The sequence below is a fragment of the Pleurodeles waltl genome, chromosome 3_1 (genome assembly GCF_031143425.1).
Source record: "Pleurodeles waltl isolate 20211129_DDA chromosome 3_1, aPleWal1.hap1.20221129, whole genome shotgun sequence".
In the NCBI taxonomy this organism is placed as follows: Eukaryota; Metazoa; Chordata; class Amphibia; order Caudata; family Salamandridae; genus Pleurodeles; species Pleurodeles waltl.
Genome location: NC_090440.1, coordinates 348,175,666 through 348,188,313, shown reverse-complemented (window position 1 = coordinate 348,188,313; position 12,648 = coordinate 348,175,666). Strand labels below are relative to the sequence as shown.

The 12,648-nt window shown below is 42.1% G+C and overlaps 1 protein-coding gene across 3 annotated transcripts in view; it reads right to left on the bottom strand.

Annotated features, from left to right (window-relative positions):
- SLC12A1 (solute carrier family 12 member 1) overlaps positions 1-12,648 on the bottom strand; it is a 372,378-nt gene that overhangs the window by 140,838 nt on the left and 218,892 nt on the right. The gene's annotated exons all lie outside the window — the stretch shown is intronic.

Genomic DNA, 12,648 nt, shown 5'->3' with positions numbered 1-12,648 from the left:
TAATCATTGTTAATTTTATTCTGATTTGTGTTGTTAGATTGTAACAAATGCGTGGTTTTGTTTCCTGCATATACAGGTCTTCAATCATTGTGTTTTTCTCAGAGCACATCCCACTCAAACTGATGTTGGACACCTTCACCATTGAAGAAAGTAGAGTTTTTGGAGGGGGACACTGCTAGTTCACCTATTGGCACAGTGAATGCTTGTTTCGTCATTGGTTTTGTGAAACTTTATTGTTGGGGAACTGTTTGGCTCTCACTAATATAAAAAAAAAATCATTGACTAAAAGTAAAAATATTTTTGGTCACAAAAAGCACACATTGCCACAGTAGTCCATGGCTACTTTTTGTGGATGTGCTCTTCTTAAAAGAGGAGAGTGCTGTCACTCAGAGGAAAGTTAGCCAGTAGCTGAAGAGGGCTGACCCATTCCCCAATGTTGTATGCTGCAGAAGGCCGCCGCAGAAAAAAGTGAAAAATACAACAGGCCAATGGGTTTATTAAATTTTGCCCTACTTTTCTAACTTGGTGTGGGATCTTTTTGTGTGGTGTTTTCACTGTTTTACTGTGTGAAGTTTTGCACAAATACTTTGTACATTTCCTCTACTGTAAGCCTGACTGCTCTGTGCAAAGCTACTTTGGGTGGAGCACAGGTTAATCTGATGTTGCTTGTGCCTTAACCTGACAAGGAGTGGGGTTGCTGCTTGAGCAGAGCTCACACCCAAGCCAACCAGTAACCCAGCTTCTCGCACTGACAATACCACCTGAATACTGCATCTTCAAAAAATCTCAGGATTGCATTCCACTTTCCAAATGGAATCTACACTCTTGATGCTTTTTGAAACTCCAGCAGTGTCTGTTCAAGTCAATTCTTTTTTGGATATACATAGGTATGTATGTAATTTTAGTAAAATTAAAACGTCTAACACCAAACAGAAAACTGCTTTACAAAAAAAAGTATACTTGATTCTGGATATTTTATTTTGAAAATAGAATTTCCAACTTACATTTTATTGAATTAATTTTCTTCCATACTGCTTTATTACTAACTTGTTTTAAATAGATAACCTTTTCACTTCCAAAAAAAGAAAATCTTTGAAGTTAATGTTTGCATGGTATAATGGTTAAAAAAGGCTTTATCTTAGAGATAAGCCAGTGTGTTGAGTCTTCCTTTTGCAAGACACTTCCAACCTCCACCGTTTTAATCTTCTCAATGCTTTTGCTTAGTGGACTGGTGTTTACATTTAGTGGAAAACAGCTTCTGGATTTAAATATCAGAAACAAATCACACAGACCCCCAGGACTAAGTCACAAGTTTAGGCCGACCGTGATGGAGTATGGGCCGTCTATAAGGACCCAGTTAGGCCTGCTGAACAAAGTACCTTAAATCCTGGTTGTGGAGCATTGCATGGAACCACGTCTAATATGCGTTGTGCAGCCAAGCTGATGTGTCGGTACCAAGATGCGGCCATATAAGGTGTTGACATAGAAAGACCTGGAGCTTTGTAGATCTATTATATTCATTGCTATCCATAATTAAAGCACTATCATCTCATATGAACAGACTCTCACACACTTATGAAGAGATTCTATAATAGTTCAAGCATGTTTTTACTATAATTTTGAAAAAAAGCAAGAAATCATGGGGATATCTATAAAAGAAGAAAATAACAGCTGTAGATGGATAATTGTAACTATGGGAAATCATGTTGACCATCAGACATTGTAAAATGATTGCACTGAAGAAATTATCCAAAATAATGAATGCCATGTTTCTGCCACATTTTAAATACAGTATCGTTGATATTTAAAAATAACAGAGAGTTACCCACATTTTATCTTTTATGGCAACCATCCTGTCCAAAATTTCTGGAAGATATAATTTCAGATCATGATATGTTTCTACCATGTACAGGAACCACAAAACTGATAGTTGAGGCTGGAAAAATGAAGGCACTTGCTAGAAAGATACCTAGGGGCCACATGTACTATTGCTACATTTTACGAGTTCCTAATTGTGACTTTTTAGCAATTCGCAATTAAAAACCCGCAAAATGTGATGTACAGCAGTGTCTGAGACACTTTTTGTGATTCCCAAATGAGTCGTAAGGAATCTGCCTCATCAATATTCATGAGGCAGGTCGCAATTAGGAATGGTCTGCACTCACTGGGATGGTGGCCAGCTGCAGTCAGCAGACCACCATGTCTGTGATTGCTTTTTCAATAAATCATTTTGAAAAATAAATGCAGCCCGTTTTCTTTATAGGAAAACAGGATGCATTTCAAAATGAAAAGTGTTCTTTTCATTTTTTTTTTTTGAGAGTAGCATTCACAAAGGGGAAGGGGTCCCTTTGGGACCCCTTCCCGTTTGCGAACGGGTTACCACCTCCTTCACAGAATCAGTAAAATGTGAATGATTTGTGACCGCCTTAAGGTCACAAAACATTCATACATATCACTGCAGACACCCTTAACATGCCTCTTCCTAATATCGAATCGCAAATCCTATTTTGCGAGTCGGTAATAGGTTACAGACTCACAAACTAGGGTAAATACATTCAAAAGGGCTTTTTAGCGGTCGTAAACGGTTTCCATCTGCTAAAAACATTTGGGCATGTGGCCCTAGATCATGTTTTGAGAATATTTTCTGGACAGCCCCCTAAAACTCCCAGATTCCAGGCACATAATGTTTATGTGACAACCTTGCCCTACCAATGCACAATGAAGAATTCCAGAGGTCATTGCACCTGTTGTTACTCTACTTATTAGCAATTCTTTGAGCTCAGACCAACTCAATAGAGCCTTTAATGAGCCAATGGCATTGCTTCATTAGAAGGAACCATAGCTAAGGCCAACTGACTTGAATAATGGCCGGCCTAATTCTAATGTTTGTATCTTGCTGAACTGGCAGCAGTTGCAACAGCTTCAATTCTTCATGAAAAGCAGTGATCACTTAATAATGTTCGAGGAAGCATACAGGATAGGCAGGAGTGCTGAACCAGTTCTACTAGCAGACACAGTTCCTCCGTTATTGCTAAGGAGCGTCACCCCCCGCCAGCAGCAGCTGCTGCAAATCCTTTGAAAAACGAAACAATAATAAACCATGTTTATTATCGTTTCATTTGTTAAAGGGGTGGGCATTGGGGATGACAAGGATGAGGGGAGTGCACTGTGCACTCCCCTCAGTGCGCATGAATGTTTGGCCGGCCGTCTTGGGACGGCCAAACATACATGCACAGTAGGCTCTTTCCAGCCCAGCAATATAGTTCCTGGTCAGAAAACAGCAGGCACAGGCTCCCAGTCTGCCTGAGAGCACCCTGGCTGGGTGGTCCCAGCCAATCCTAATGCTGCTTTGAGCAACGTCAGGATTGGCTGCAGGGCAGGCTGGGAGCCTGTGCCTGCAGTGCAGGAGAGGAGAGGCGCAGCGGAGAAGCAGGTAACCGCCCTCTCTGCATACCCTGTGCTGCCTGCCTCAACAAGGCCCCGTGAGCCGCTCCTGTCTACTAGCCATAACCGACAAACTCTTTCAGACGGCAGGTGCAGGATGGCCACGCAGTTGCATCTGTCACTACTGACAATGAAAGTGAAACAACTGTCAGAGGTAGGTGCTTAGAGAACAAGTGCTAGCATGAGTTGGGCTGTGTTTTTGTTAAACTGCACTCACAAGTATCATTGTGCCTTCTCTGGTCAAATCTTGGTACAGTTCAGTGACATTTCCTGCAAGGCTCTTCTTTTAAACATCAATGTGAGCCTCATACTTAAACTAATTTCCATCTTTGTGACGTGACCTTTGCTATTAAAGGGGACAAACTATTTTTTTTCGAATTGATTAATCCTGACCAAATGTAGCCGACTCAATGAATTCATATCTTGTGTCTCCATCTTACTCCTTTAAGCCATGACTCTTGCCCCACTGTACTACTGCAAAGACCTTCAATTGGGATCCTAATTAATGACCTTCTGGCTTCACGGTGCCACTGCTACGCTGTCAACAATGCATGTGGATGTCAGCAGCCGTTAAGCCTCGTTCAAGGCAAATTTATTGCATATGGACAAAGACAATGGCCTGAGGTTTGGTATGTGGTATTGATAATTCAAGCCATCGAACTGAAAATGTCATAATAGTACATAAAACCTCCTTAAGGTTATGAAAATCTATTTAACTGGTAATAGGAACGTCATCCAAAAAGTAGATGGAGCATTGAATCGAAGGGACAAAGTGTATTCCTCCTTGTGAAGCCAACCGTTATATGTGGAGTAGGAATATAAACAAATATTGGCTTTAATGTGCTGACGCATGTACAAGCAGACAGTCACACATACTGTTTGTATTGCATACATAAATGATGATTGTCTTTTGCATGTTTTGGAGAAAATACCCAAATAGCATTGCTTTAGGTATCTATAGCATATAAAAATAAAGAATTGAATGTGACAAATACACCACTACTGGTGTGAAGTAGTTCCTGCATTCTAATGTAAGACATTCCTAAAAGGCAAACTGCTACATCAAGTATTCAATATTTCGTCATCTGCTCAGAACCATAAACAAAATATCTCAGAATGGACAACCCTTGCAGTAACGAGCTAAGTGGAATATGTTCCAAAGAAATTCCATAAAGTTACCTGCAGAGCTACTAGCTTACTGGAGACCATAAACTGCCTCTCTCTCACACTTCATTCATCATACTGCTAAACGCTGCACCCTATAACACAATAACCGCACCTCTGTGGTCATCATGCACAACATAGAAACAAAACACAGATAACACACTTCCAAACCTACACCCTACATGATGTACCAGGCAACCAAAGTTGGCAAGCGCTTTAGCACACCACATAGGGTAGTAAGCGCTATATAAATATTGCACAGCAATGCCATTAATAAGGTTTAGACTGGAGTCTGCGCCTTTGTCATACAAACTCTCTAGTTCTAGAAACTGCTCTGCTTTTATTTTCAGCACAACAACCTGGCATTTCGGAAAAGACTAGCTCCCTGGCATGCTGTTAAGCCCATGGGTATGCATGAGCTCAACAACTCAAATACATAAATAAATTAAATATAAGTGCAAAGGTATTCCTTTAGCTTAACTTTTAAAAGAATTTTGGGTGACTGAATTTGAGAAAATATTTTTGGGCGGATTTTTTTTTTAACAGTCTGCATGAATGGCTTGTGCGACCTGACTTCCGAGAGCTGCCCAGCCGTTCCACCGCAGAACATGTCGTGAATGCCCTTTGTCATCTGCGGTATGGTAAGTCGGCCTATTTATAAGTTTTGGTGGGTCCTATAACTCTCCAAATAAAAGCAAATCAGGAGACTGCAGAAGCAGTTCGTGCTATAGCAGGTAGTCAGTCACCTGGAATAAATGAAGGAAAGCAGAAAGTTTAGACATCTTAGTTTAACAATCCTGCTGGTGAGTTTGAGTTGTAAATTGCAGTATTTACTTTCTGTAGAAGGGAGTCACATTTGATAATAGGTCAGCCTTGAGTGTTGATCAAGGAAATCTGCGCTTAGACGTTGCATGGTTTCTGGAAAATTCACTTTGAAATCTTGAAACTATGCTGTGTTTATTGTGTCCCCGAATGTATGCCCTATCACTGTGTGACTTGTGTGACATGTCCAAAAGCAGGGACAACAGAGTCTAGTGCAGTAGTGGCTATTATAATGTCATCAACATAGGCTAATGTGTTCATTGATTTAAAGGTATTGTTAAAAACAATAATATCAGGCGATGGCTGACCAGCCAAGGTCAGTGGTTCCATATATGAAGCACACAGTGCTGGTATAAAAGGGCAGCCCTAACGGGCACCATGCTCAACAGTGAAAAAGCATGGGAAAGACTGATTAATACACAAAACACCAATTCGTTTTAAATATGTTGCATTAATTGCAGAGATACATAAGTTAAAAAAATATACATTTGGTAAAGTGTAGTGTAGAGAAAACTCAAGCAGTCTCTATGGAAAGCATTGCCTCCATCGAAAAACATCTATCCTCCAATTCAGAGAGTGACCGCAGAAGTTCTTACTGCAGTCTGCTGTGGCACCAAGCCTTCCTGCCATCAATGCGTCTTTCAAGATTCATCTTCTTTTAGTTACTTAGTATTGAGGTCTCACCTACCTTTCACACACCATTCTTGCCAGCTGTCGCAGATATAAATGTAAGTTGACTTTTCTGGTCTCGTCCCTCCCGTCCATCTTCCTAACCTTGCCCAGACGCTTGCAGTCTCTTCTTTGTACTCTTTGTATTTGCACATCTTCCTTGGCCAGAGCGTTGTGGTGCTGAAAACAAGCAGGATGTCCCAGGAAGCAGGCCAGCCGTCACTCTGATTTTTGATTCCCTATATCCCAGTAACACTTGTGATCAAGAGTAGAACATACATGACAGGCCTTGCTAGGTGTGTGGCCGCTGCTGCTTTTAATGTTCCTTTTCCAAAGCTAGAAATGCAGATAAGTTACTCCAGGATCTATAAGGTGTGGCAGCAGAAAAGAGGCAGAGCCCTGAAGGGTAGAGTCTTGAGGAGCGGATTCAACGACAGTTAGCCTATGTATTATTTTTTCCAAAATCTGCCCCAAAGAAATTAACAAGACCGATGTGGCAAAAAAGATGATCTTGCATGCTTAATTTGTCACAAACAAACCGAATTACAAGGTTGAGGCACCTGCAGCTGAGATCTTTGTATATCCAGGAGGTTCCCACTTCCAATATAACAGTGGCAAGATAACTCTTGATAGTTGAATGCACTTGTTTAAGCAAAAAGGTTAAATTATGGAAACAGATTTGACCCACTGGGGCGTAACCTAGAAGATTAATGTGCCTAATACAGAGCACAGCCTATAACATGCAGGTTACAGATTTATATTTGAATTTTTTTTAGATAGCTCAGTTGATCAATGCTTTTTTGCATTGATCGAATTACTTGCAGATCACAAGTTAAATGCATGGTAATTTAACTCAGTGGCTTAGGCACCTTTATCAAATCAGTGTGTTCAGTTGGATTCTTTCTGAGTCTATGAAAGGTCTCAGTTTCCATTGTGATCCTTTACCCTCCAACTACTCACACTCAGAAAAAGACTCGGGCAAAATGAGATGCCAAAGACCCTATAAATGAGGCATTTGTTTCATAATTGGCAACCAAAGAGGAAACTAAAGAGGCCTCTCTCAACTCCTGCAGGCTTTTGCTCCGAACACAGAAATGCAAGCTGTTAGAAAAGTGGTCTTTAGTTGGCAGTCAGGTTACCCCATGTCCTAGCAAGGACCTTTACTCTAGTCAGGGCAAAGGAGAAGCACACCTGGTTAACCCCCACTCTCCCTCTTGGTAGCTCTTCGCACAAGCAGATTGCCTTATCCCAGAAGCAATATGTAAAGTATTTGTACCAACAAACACAGTAATACAGTGAAACACTACAAAATGGACACCACACAGGTTTACAAAAATAGTAAATATTTATCTAAGTAGAACAAGACCAAATACGATGAAAATCCACAATCAACAATTAAAAATATGACGTTAGCAATTAAAAACACGAAAATAGTGCCTAGAAGCACCAATGCTGCAATTTGATGTTAAGCGGCATCGTGACAGAGACGTTTCCCACAATGTGACGCCACTGGCGCCGTTTATTGAGTCACAAGGAACCGCAGGTATAGTACCTTAGCAAAAGTGTGGAAAACAGGTCAGTGCACAGAGTCGGGGAGTGAGGCGTTGCTGGATCCGATGCGAGGAGTCGGTCCCTGGGGACCTCCAGCAAAGTCGAATTCCAGCAAAGTCTCAATGCTGCGGGGCGACTTCACGGGGTTGTGGTCTCATCACAGGGTAACAGGCACTTTGACGGAGTTGGGTGTCATGAACGCCTGTGCTATGACACTCCGATCTTGGGAGTTCTTGGAACATCAGCGGCGTCGGTGATGCAGGGCCTGTGATGTCAGCGAGGTCTTCGCACTTCTGCAAGGTCCAAGGCTTCAGGTGCAGGCAGCGTCATGGACAGCGTTGTCTGGCGTCGTTTTACAGGATTTTACCAGAAATTCACTGTCAGGGGCCCAGGAATGGGAATAACACCCTCTGACAAGCTAGAGTCCACAGCATGCAGACTCAGAGACTGGTTGGTGAAGGCTTTGCTGTCCATGAAGCTTCAAAAACAGGAGGCAAGCTCAGTCCAAGGCCTTGAAGATACCTCTCAAGCAGGAATAGACAACAAAGTCCAGTTTTTGTTGCCTTTTGGAGATAAAAGCTGCAACTGCAGGATAGCCCAGCAAAGCACAGTCACAGGCAGGGGCAGCACTTCTCTTCAGCTCTTCAGCTCTTCCCCTGGTAGAGGTTCCTCTTGAATCCTTCAAGCAATCTTGAGGTGATATAAAGTCTGGGGTTTTGGGTCCAATACATATACCCCTTCTGCCTTTGAAGTTGCCCAACTTCAAAGAAAAGTCTCTGTTGTTTACAGGATCCTGCCTTGCCCAGGCCAGGCCCCAGACACACACCAGGGGGTTGGAGACTGCATTGTGAGGGCAGACACAGTCCATTCGAGTGTAAGTGACCACTCCTCCCTCCACTCTAGCCCAGATGGCTCATCAGGATATGCAGGCTACACCCCAGCTCTCTTTGTGTCACTGTCTAGAGGAGATTCACAAACAGCACAACTGTCAGTCTGACCTAGACAGAGAATCAACAAACAGGCAGAGTCACAGAATGGTTAAAGCACGAAAATGCCTGCTTTTTCAAAGGGCATTTTCAAACCAACAATCTAAAAAACAAATTCACTGAAAGATGTATTTTTAATTTGTGAGTTCAGAGACCCCAAACTCCAAATCCATATCTGCTCTCAAAGGGAAACTGCACTTTAAGGCTATTTAAAGGCAGCCCTCATGTTAACCTATGAGAGAGATAGGCCTTGCAATAGTGAAAACTGAATTTGGCAGTATTTTACTGTTAGGGCATGTAAAACACACCAGTACATGTCCTACCTTTAACATACACTGCACACTGCACCCTGGGCTACCTAGGGCGTACCTTAGGGATGCCTTACATATATACAAAGTGAAGGTTTAGACCTAGCAAGTGGGTACACTTGCCAGGTCAAATTGACAGTTTAAAACTGCACACAGACACTGCAGTTGCAGGTCTGAGCCATGTTTACAGAGCTACTCATGTGGGTGGCAAAATCAGTGCTGCAAACCCATTAATAGCATGTGGTTTACAGGCCCTAGACACCTCTAGTGCACTTTACTAGGGACTTACTAGTAAATCAAAATGCCAATCATGGAAAATCCACTTACACATACAATTTCACATAGGGAGCACTTGCACTTTAGCACTGATCAGCAGTGGTAGAGTCCCCAGAGTAACAAAAACAGTAAAAACAGAGTCCAGCACACAGCAACAACCTGGGAACTAAAGGCAAAAAGTTATGGGAGACCACACCAAGGATGCCAGGTTTAACACAGGCACTACTGCATGTGTCCCAGTATTGGCAAGCTGCACCTGGCCACATTCAATGATTCACGGGGCCAGTCCCAGATCACTCATAAAGCTCCACAATACCTGCCAAATGTTTGTTTCATGTTTTGAAAGGTAATTAAGAAGCATGTGCGACACAACACCAGAGATGACAGTTATGTCATCTTGGTGCACCAATGCTTGCACAACCTCTCTTCACAAATGGACATAAGAAATGGTGGAATCTGGGACCTAATTAAGCAAAGCCCAATGATAAGGGGGACATTTTGATGTTTAAACTGGTATTGGTCAAAGGAAAAGCACTCCTGCAGACAACACCCTTATTCACCCCCTGTATTATCCTACTCTAAAGCAAAGGAAGCATGATTCCTTTATGGAGAGGTGTCACAGTCTTAGTTGCAACAAAAAAGAAATGCACCTGTGGCTTCAGCACTCTCCGTAGACAAGACAAAAGTGCTAGAGGAGATTGTCCATTGTCTGCCTCCAGGCAGGCCTTAGTGGATGTGTGGCCAGTGTGATGTATGTCATCTGTGGAGAGAGTCAAGGAAGTGGAATCCAAAGGGTGGCCTATCTCTAAGGAAGAGACACCAGCCAATGAGATTGGGAAGGGATGATTTGTTGAGCAAATATAACTGCCCATCAGTGTATAGTGTGCTATGTCATTGCTCTTTCAAGCAAGTGTGGAACTGTTATCATGAGACACCAAATAAGTACTTCAGTGTTTCACGGCTCAGATATATTTGATGGTTGGAGCAGATATAGTTGTAGTAAAGATTCTACATATGGGTTTCTTCATTGAGGGGGAATATTGTCTCTTACAACTAAGGATAAGCCCACAACCCTAGCCAGACCTATAGTAAATTGCAATGTGGAGGGCATCTTTATAAAGGCCTGTATGGCCTACAGGGTTATACTCAGATCTAAGCAAGCAGTCATCACACACTGAAAAATATATGTTGAAATATTTTAACTGTTTTTTATATGATGCAGAAGGAAGGTAATTGTTATGAAATCATTCTCACAACTATGGAGCACAAGAAGCGGAGCTGCTCTCAAGCGGGTGCATCAGGGCAGCCCAACAAAATATCTGGGTCAGGGAGTGGAAGACTGACTCAGATTAGAAGAACATGTTAAGACATATGCCTTGCATAGTAAAATGAGTGTAGCTCTAAATTGGATGAGATAGTATCAGGCAGGTTATGCTGTTTTTGGACCGTGTGACACAACTGGGAGGCTAGACTCAGTCAGTGGCCCACCAGGGATACAAACAACGTTTCTGAGTCTGGAATCCCGAGAACTCCATAGGCCTGTCAGAAGAGCACAGTGGTGCAACAATGGTGCAACACAGGATTCAAGATCTACTACACAAGAAATTTAATGTATTGGATATACAGAGGAGGATTCTAGCCACTAAACTCCCCTTAGAAGGTAGAACTCGTTTGCTCAGCTAAGTCACTGCCATGTGGGCTTAGTATGGAAACATTTTGGAAGGATGCACTTAATTTCCATCAGAGCCTTGTTTGAGAGACATTGGTTTGCTGGCAATGCCACTCATGTGGTAAACTCTCGCAAGCTCTGGGCAGATGGGATGTTAAGACTATCCTTGAGCTATGCTGAAAGTCGAAGCCATCCAGGCCAATAGCCTCACCCGGTACCCATTGGGCTCCTCAGACTGCTACAGCAATTCAACCTGCATTCCGCCATGGACACCAGCTCCAGTTTAACGCAGATGCCTGAACGCCAAGCTGGAAGCAGCTCTTTGTAGGATCCGCTGCTTTACAATTAGTTCTGATTTTGGAAGTGCGTTGGCAGTGTTTATTGTTCATTGTTTCACGGGGAATATATAGAAGCGCAAATGTGACCAAAGAAGGCACTTGCCATGTTTATTTACAGGAGCTGTCACATCATTTCTTTTAAAGAGGCTAGGCTGCTATTTCAGAACATCCAGATTAAAAAAAGAAGATAAGAAAACCAAAAATAGCCATCATTGTGATTTCCTCTGCCTGGGAAGCTAAAATGTAAATGTCATTTGTTCTGAAAGCTTCTATTCCCATTACGAATCCGCCCTTGCCGACCAGATCCATCCAGCCAGGAAAGTTTCATATTTATTGTGGTGTGTCGCACCAGGAGGCACTTGAGGATTAAAGATGAGGGGCCTTGACAAGAAATGCAATATATATGAGATTCTTATAAACCTTGATGTACACATGGGTTTTCTGAATAGTGAAATAAAACATTTTATTAACAAATCATTATTTCCGCCCTGTCTGAATTCCATTCAAGTAATGAAGTTATACTTTCTGCTGCAGAGGAACACCAAACGTTTTTGCTACTAAATTCTGTACATTTTGCAGCAGCTAGTGGAATATGTTAAAATTTCACAAATCTACGTTTGCATGTAAAATGCGTGACAAGTGCTCTTTACCTGTAGCCCAAATAGACGTTTTTATCCCTTTATGTGCTGCAAGTAAAGTGCTAATTATTGGGACGTCAGGAAAATGGGTGAATGTCAACGGAATACTTTGTTATTTGCAAGGACCCAACACCAGAAGCGTCCACTTTCTAATAGGTGTTCATGCATTTAAATTAGAAATAATATATAGTGATCTGCCTATGCTACAGAACTCTCTTAACATGGGCACTATCCTAAGATATCTGACGTATAAGCAGTTAGAGCTCAAGCAAAATTTTAGGCACTCAGCATACATTTGTGCTAAAATAGAAATATCAATGCTAGGAACTGCATATTCCCATCAAAATTCCTAGCATGTCACCAAAAGTATCTCCTTCAAAAGAGATACAGTTTCAGTAAAGTAATTGTAGGGGAAATCTGCATCCCCATTGATTCTTGCCTCGGAGGTCAATTTTAGGGCCCCGGGCAGTTAGTGCATGGCGAGGACCATTTCTTTTAAGGTCAACCTTGGCATCACAGTGTCCCTTGCTCTATATCTGAAGAAACATATATGTTAAGATTTGAAGGCTCGTATACATAATAGCCACATCTATTGAAGGGTACCCTACGACCAAGGTAAAGTAGTGGGACAGGGAAAAAAAACATTAACAAAAGAACAAGACTTCAGCCTCTCCTGGGGAGGTCTTTTAATACTACACATTTATTGAGTGCCCTGAGGAAGGTGGGTGACCTATTGGTCACGTGGCAATGAAACGTGCGTCGGCACTTTATTTGTGGCATGAC